This window comes from Cebus imitator, unplaced genomic scaffold (assembly GCF_001604975.1).
Source record: "Cebus imitator isolate Cc_AM_T3 unplaced genomic scaffold, Cebus_imitator-1.0 Scaffold30, whole genome shotgun sequence".
NCBI classification, from domain to species: Eukaryota; Metazoa; Chordata; class Mammalia; order Primates; family Cebidae; genus Cebus; species Cebus imitator.
Genome location: NW_016107345.1, coordinates 10,394,173 through 10,402,451, shown reverse-complemented (window position 1 = coordinate 10,402,451; position 8,279 = coordinate 10,394,173).

Below are 8,279 nucleotides of genomic sequence, written 5' to 3'. Positions count from 1 at the left end.
TGTGGGGCACTTCTTGGGCACTGGAGGCCCTCTTCCACCCTCCCTGCCCACCCTGGGGATTCTTGGACCCAGCTCGACCTAGGCTCTCGTGGACTGTAGTGTTCAGACAAGCAAAATGCACTGAAACCAAGATAAATGAAAATAGCTGATATGGTTTCATGACTTTACTGGGCTTTTCAGTGAATAAAGCCTTTACTGTGTGCGGGGCTGGTGTGGGCTGGGCTCCTATGTATGTGAGTCCTCCTGGCTGCAGGGAGAGAAGGGATGTGGCTGTACCCATTTTGCAGGTGAGAAGAGTGAGGCTGCAAGAGGTTCTGCTGGATTTGGACTAGAGCCTGTGGGATATCTTGACCCAGCCTAAGCCTGCAGGCCAGGCCAGAGCTGGCAGGAGGAAGGGGCACACTCTCTCAGTGCCCCACTGGGGCTTACGCCAGCTCCGGCCTGCCTTGGGGCAGCAGATAAGTCTTATCAGATGTAGGCGACCGTGGCTGTTGGCGCCGCAGTAACAGGCCGTCTTGGGGCGAGGGTGCGGGGTGTGGGGGTGGGAACACCCAGAGACAGTGGCCTCAACTTCTTGCCCGCCATGCTGCCTTGGAGGCGGGAAACTGAGGTGGAAGCCAGGGATGATTCTTCAAGGAGTGGGATAGGGTGGGGAAAGAAAGGGATAGAGTGGGAGAGACAGACAGGCAGAGAGACAGAGACAAAAATAGAGATAGGCGGACAGAGATGGAAGTGGGGAGAAAGAGAGTGACAGAGATAAACAGAGAAGGAGACAGAGGTGGAAGGAAGTAGAGAGAGGGTACAGAAGGAAAGGAGAGACAAAGAGGGCAAGACACCCGGGGAGAACCAGAGACCATTAAAGACAGATAGAGAGAGGCAAAGAGAAAACGAGAGAGAGAGATGGACGGAAGTGACAGAAAAAACCTGAGAGGGAAAGAAGCCAAAGACGCAAGTGGAGAACTGAGAAGGGAGACAGACACAGAGAGATATTCAGAGACAGACTCAGAGGAAGTTCATGAGACTTCAGGTGGCAGACTGGATTACACCCTGGGCAGGTGGTGTCCATGCAGGTGGGATGGGGGGGTGTGGATCGATGTAGCCTGTGGCTCTGCCTTCAGCCCTCAGCAAGGGACCACTAGAATATTGCTGGGCCTCTGCACCCCAGACCCCATACTCCTGCCCTGCTCCACCTCCTCCAAATATTAATGACTACAACCACAGTGTCTCGCAGACCTGTACCTAACCTGTTCTGAGCACTTTTTCCATATGAAATCATCTGACACACATGCACACAGTAGGTGTACAACTTGGGTCCCCAACAGGGCAGAGAGTAAGACTCCCCAGTCATGGTTCTGGAATTCCATGGGACAAGGAGCTCTCCTGCCCATGTGGTCTACAGATGGGGAGACTGAGACCTACAAAGAGGGCAAGGATGGAGCCTGGGTCAGTGGGGTTGGCTCGCCCACTGGCCCAACCTGGAGGCAGCTTACCATTCTCATCTCACTCCTCTGAGCCTCAGTGTCCTCATATGCAAAATGGGAGCTTTGAGGAGGAAAGAGAGCAAGCCCACGAATTCCTATTTATTTAGCTCCTTCTGTATGCCACACCCCATGATAAGCCCTCATCAGTAATAAGGAGAATGACTACAAAGACACCTCTGACTTATGTGGCAGTGGTTTCAGGACATGGACTCTAGAGCCAGCTCATCCTTGTTCATAGACTGCCCTAACCACTAACGGATCGGGTAACTTTGGGAGAGTTACCATCCCCTCTGGAATTTAGCTCCTCACCTATAAAAATGGGGTAATAATATACCCCAGTAAGCCACTCCATGTGGTGACTGGGGAGACTAAATGAGGTGTTTTTTTTGGTCTGTTTTTTAATTTTAATTTTTGTGTTGAGACTAAATGAGTTTTAACCCATGTTATGTGATTTTAACTCACTTGAATCTGAAATCTTAATACATATTAAGTATCCTTATTTATTTATTTATTGAATACCTACTGTATACAAGGGAGAATACACAGCCTTTCTAATTAAACCTACTATTGCTTACATTACTAATGCTAATAATTTGCTGACACCAAGAGTAATACCAATATTAATTGTAATATTGATACTCACCCCATTTCTTCATTTCTGAAGAGCACAAAGGGCTCAGGAAGAGAAGCCAAGGGTGAGAAATGGGGCACCCCATAGCCCTGCCTCCAGCAAGAGCTGGAAATCCCGAGGCTGTGAGACCAGGCCACAAGAGTATCAATATTAGTAGTAATTAGTACTACTTACATTACTAATGCTAGTAATATGCTGATACCAAGAGTAATACCAATATTGTAATATTGATACTGGCACTAAGACTAATTTTATTTCTTTAAATTTATGATTGACACATAATAGTTGTACATATTTGTGGGGTAAAACATGATGTTTTGATACATGTATGCATTGTGATCAAATCAAGGTAATTAACATATTAATCACTTTAAACATTTTTCTTTGTGATGAGAATATTCGAAAGCATCTCTTCTAGCCATTTTGAAATATACATTAATCATTGACTCCAGTCATCGTACTATGCATGAGAACACCAGAACTTATGCCTCCTATCTAACTGTAGCTTTGTACCCATTGACAGCCTCTCCCCATCCCTCCCTACCTTCTACCCTCCCATCTGCTGGTAACCACTATTCTACTCTCTACTTCTATGAGGACATAGTAATTTTCACAGTAATAGTAATACTCATCTAATGCTAATACTAATCTGACGCTAATATTATTATTATTGCTAATACTAATTCTAAAACTATTATTCTAATTCTAACAACAATAGTGATAATAATACATACTGAATTTTTTTTGAGACAATGTCTCACTGTGTCACTCAGGCTGAAGTGTAGTGACAGTCTTGTCTCACTGCAACCTCCATTTCTCGGGCTCAAGTGATCCTCCCACCTCAACCTCCTGAGTAGCTGGCACTTCAGGTGCATACAACCACACCCAGCAATTTTTTTTTTGTTGGTAGAGATGAGGTCTCGCTATATTGCCCAGGCTTGTCTAATTCTGATACTAATACTAGCGTTAATAGACTAATAATAGCAGCAGCATTATTTGCTGAGTGACCCCAGGCACTGTGCTAAGTGCCCTCTATCCATAATTCTATCACATTCTCACCGGCTCTTTGTGGTGCAAGTGTATGTAATCGCTCTCACCTTCCAGACTGGATCTACATAGGTGTGGGGAAATGAAGATTTTCCTCCAGGGCCCTGGGTTCTCTGACACTGATTTGCTGCATGATTCCTGGGCCAGACGCCCTCTGAGCCTCAGTTTCTTAATCTGGAAAGTGGGTACAGTCATAGCCCCCCACATGGATAGGAACCACTCAGCACAGGGCCTGCTGGTACACCATAAATTGTGTGCTCTGTAGGTTGGAATTATCATCGTCATCATCATTATTAGTAGAAGCAGCGGTTGCAATGTAGGGAAGTCTGTCCTCACAGGGAAGGGAAGGCTGGAGACATGTCTAAGATCTAAGACAAGGGTTTGGCGGCTGGACTCACCCCATTTCTTCATTTTTGGAGAGCACAAGGGGCTCAGGAAGAAAAGCCAAGGGCAAGGAGTGGGGTGCCCTAGAACCTTGCCTCCAGCAAGAGTTGGAAACCCCAAGACTATGAGTATGAGGCCAGGCCTCACCCCATTCCCTCCCCCATCCCTGTGAAGGGGCGCAGGCTCAGAAGTCTGTGGCGACAGTTCAGCCAGCAAGGAGGCAGCTGGGAGTGGGCAGATAAGGGAATCAGTGGGGCCAGATCAGGCTTTGGGGGAGACAAGGGCGGGGGCGGGGGTGGGGTGTCCCGGCCTTGCGTCTTCTTGGTCAGGCCTAAGTTTGAGACTCATCTTCAATATCCTCTCTTCTCAGAAGCCTTCCCTAACTAGCTCACTCCCTCCTGGCATCTTCTGGGGCTCTAAAGCCCCTGCGTGGTCTAGGCCCCATGGCATTTGGACTGTTTGTGACTCTTCTGCACTGTGGAGTCCACCAGGGTGGGGACAGAGCCTGATGGACTGCGGTATCAAAAGCACCAAGACAAATGTCAACCAAAGCCTGGCTAAGGAGTCAAGCGTTTGCCCTCAGAACCAAACTGTTGGTTGATTTTTTTTAAAAAAAACAAAGTATAAAGGGTGCTGTTACAAGCATCTACTTTTGTCAAACATTAATATTTTGCCTTATTGACTTCAGATTGTTTTTAAAATATATGCGATATTACAGATACTCTTGTACCAATTCCATTTCCCTCCCTCCTTCTACTGCCTTGAGCTTGGTGTTTATCTTCCTCATGAGTATTTTTACTCCATTGCTCCATATGTTGGTACCCATAAACACCATATGATACGCAGGGTTTTTTGGCCTGCTTTTGCACTTCACGGAAATGGAAGCACATCACACAGTATGTGCTGCTTTTGCTCAGCATAATGTCTGTGACATTCTTCCACGTTGTCATGTGTATCAGTAGTTCATTCTTTTTTTTCTTTTTATTGAGATGTAATTCACATATCATAAAAATTACTCTTAAAGTGTACCATAAAGTGATTAGTATATTCACAAAGTTGTGCAACTACCCACTACCCAATTCAAGAACATTTTCATCACCTCCAAAAGGAACTCTGTACTTATTAACATTCACCCTCCCATTCCATTTCCCTCTCCCCCCATCCCCAGGCCATCACAAATCTCTTTGTCTCTATAAATTTGTCTGTTTGGACATTTCATATAAATGCAGTCATATAATATGTGGCCTTTTGTAACTACCTTCTTTTACTTCACATAAAATTTTTAAGGTTCATTCATGTTGTAGCATGTATCAGTACTTCATTCCTTTTTCATGACTGAATAATATTCCATTGTATGAAAATACCTACCACATTATAGGTTGAATGCAGTGGCTCAGGCCTATAATCCCAGCACTTTGTGAGGTTGCAGTGGGTGGATTGCTTGAGCCCAGGAGTTTGAGACCAGCCTGGGAAGCATAACAAGAATACATGTCTACAAAAAAGAAAAATTAGCCGGGTGTGGTGGTGCACGCCTGTGGTCCCAGCTACTTGGAAGGCTCAGGTGGGAGGATCATTTGAGCCCAGGAAGTTGAGGCTGCAGTGAGCCATGATTGCACCACTGCACTCCAGCCTGAGCAACAGAGCGAGACGCTGTCTGAAAACATAAAAGGAAAAAAAGAAATACCACATTATGCTTATCCATTTATCCACTGATGGACTCTTGGCTATCATGAAAAATGCTGCTATGAACATTCATGTGAAAGCTTTTATATGTGGACATATGTTTTTCATTTTCTTGGGTATACAACTAGGAATGGAATTGCAGGGTGATATGGTAATTCTGTGTTTAACTTTCTGAGGAACTGCAAGTGTTCTCCACAGCTGCTGTACGAGGGTTCAAATTTAACCACATTCTTTCCAACACTTGTCTTTCTTTTTCTTTCTCTCTTTTTTCTTTTTCTTTCTCTCTCTCTTTCTTTTTCTTTCTTTCTCTCTCTCTTTCTTTCTGTCTCTCTTTTTCAGGGCCTCACTTTGTTGCCCAGGCTGCAGTGCACTGGCATGATCTCAGCTCACTGCAGCCTCAACCTCCTCGGTTCAAGTGATTCACCTCAACCTCCTGAGTAGCTGGGACTACAAGCACATACCATCACACCCAACTAAATTTTTGTATTTTTTTGTAGAGATGGGGTTTTCACTATGTTGCCTACAGTCTCAAACTACTGGGCTCAAGCAATCTGCCTGCCTTGGCCTTGCAAAGTGCTGGGATTACAGGCCACCATGCCCAGCCTCCAAAACTTTTTTTGTCCCTCTTTTTGATTCTAGCCATCCTACTGGGTGTGAAGTGGTATCTCGTTATGGTTTTGATTTACATTTCCGTGTGACCACTGATGTTGAGCATCTTTTCATAAACCTGTTGGCCATTTATCTTCTTCTTCTTCTTTTTTTTGAGACCGAGTCTCGCTCTGTAGCCCAGGCTGGAGTGCAGTGGCGCTATCTCAGCTCCCTGCAACCTCTGCCTCCTGGGTCCCGGTTCAAGCAATTCTCCTGCCTCAGCCTCCCAAGTAGCTGTGATTATAGGAACGCGCCACCATACCCAGCTAATTTTTGTATTTTTAGTAGAGACAGGGTTTCACTATGTTGGCCAGGCTGGTCTTGAATTCCTGACCTCGTGATCCGCCCACCTTGGCCTCCCAAAGTGCTGGGATTACAGGTGTGAGCCACTGCACCTGGCCTTTTTATTTTTATTTTTATTTTTGGCACGCAGTCTCACTCTGTCACCCAGGCTGGAGTGCAGTGGCATGATCTTGGCTCACTGCAGCCTCTGCCTCCCAGGTTCAAGCAATCATCCTACTTCAGTCTCCTGAGTAGTTGGGATTACAGGCGCCCGCCCCCACGCCTAGCTAATTTTTGTATTATTAGGAGAGATGGGGTTTCACCATGTTGGCCAGGATGGTCTCAAACTTCTGACCACAAGTGATCCATTCGCCTCAGCCTCTCAAATTTCAGGGATTACAGGCGTTAGCCACCACACCCGTCCCATTTGTCTTCTTTGGAGAAATGTTTATTTAAATCCTTTGCCCATTTTGAATTGGGTTATTTGCCCTTTTATTGTTGAGTAGTAAGAGTTCTTTATGTTTTCTGGGTACTAGACTCTTTACAGATATGTGATTTTCAAATACTGTCTTCCGTAGATTGTCTTTTCACTTTGTTAAGAGTGTCCTTTGAAGCATGAAAGCTTCCAGGGTTTTTTTTTTTTTNGTGGCCAGTGGTGCTAGTCTTTTAATTTCTTTCATCTTAACTACTTTCCATGATTTAAAAAAAACTCTTGATTTTAAATATTTGCTGTTTTTTTTTTGTTTGTTTGTTTTTGTTTTTGACAGGGTTTCACTTTGTCACCCAGGCTGGAGTGCAGTGGCGTGAACGTGGCTCACTGAGGCCTCAACCTCCCAGGCCCAAGCGATCCAACTGCCCCAGTCTCTGAAGTAGCTGGGACTACAGGTGCACGTAGCACCATGCTTGGCTAATTTTTGTGTTTTTTGCAGAGATGGGGTTTCACCATGTTGCCAGGGCTGGTCTTGAACTCCTGAGCTCAAGCAATCCACTCACCTCAGCCTCGCAATCTGCTGAGATTACAGGCGTGAGCCACTGTGTCTGGCCAGAAAGCTTATAGTTTTGATGAACTCCAATGTATCTAGTTTTTCTTTGGCTGCTTATGCTTTAGATGTCACGTCTAAGAAACCATTGCCTAATCCAAGGTGACAAAGACTTATGCCTGTTTTCTTCTAAAGCAGCAGTCCCCAACCTTTTTGGCACCAGGGACCAGTTTCTTGAAAGACATATTTTCCACAGAAGGGGGGATGTTTTCAGGATGATTCAAGCACATTACTCTTATCATTAGAGTCCCATAAGGAGCGCACAACCTAGATCCCTCACATGCGTAGTTCACAATAGGGTTTGAGCTTCTAAGAGGATCTGTTGCTGCAGCTGATTTGACAGGAGGTGGGGCTCAGCAAGCCACAGCTCACCTCCTTCTGTATGGCCCAGTTCCTGACAGACCACAGATGGGTACTGGTCTGTGGCCTGGGGCTTGAGGACCCCCATTTTTTTTTTAGCTGCAAGGAGGACTGCATGGGACCCCTGTTCTAAAAGTTTTATGGTTTTAGCTCTAACATTTAGGTCTTTGATCTGTTTTGAGTTCTTGTTTGTAAATGGTGTGTGGAAGGGGGTCCCACTTTATTCTTTTTCATGTGGTTACTCAGCTGTCAGCACCATTTGTTGAAAGGAGCATTCTTTCCCTATTAAATGGTCTTGGTACACTTGTCAAAAATCAATCGCTGGCTGGACATGGTGGCTCACTTAAAATCCCATAATTTGGGAGGCCAAAATGGGAAGATCACTTGAACCTAGAAGTTCAGCTTGTGCAACCCTGTCTTTACAAAAAGATTTTTTAAAAATAAGCTGAGCATCAGCCAGGCATGGTGACTTATGCTTGTAATCACAGCACTTTGGGAGGCCGAGGTGGGCAGATCACCTGAGGTCAGGAGTTCGAGACCAGCCTTGCCAACATGGTGAAACCGTGTCTCTACTAAAAATACAAAAATTAGCTGGGCATGGTGGTACATACCTGTAATCCCAGCTACTCAGGTGCATGCCTGTAATCCCAGCTACTGAGGCAGGAGAATTGCTAGAACTCAGGAGGCAGAGGTTACAGTGAGCCGAAATCAAACCATTGCACT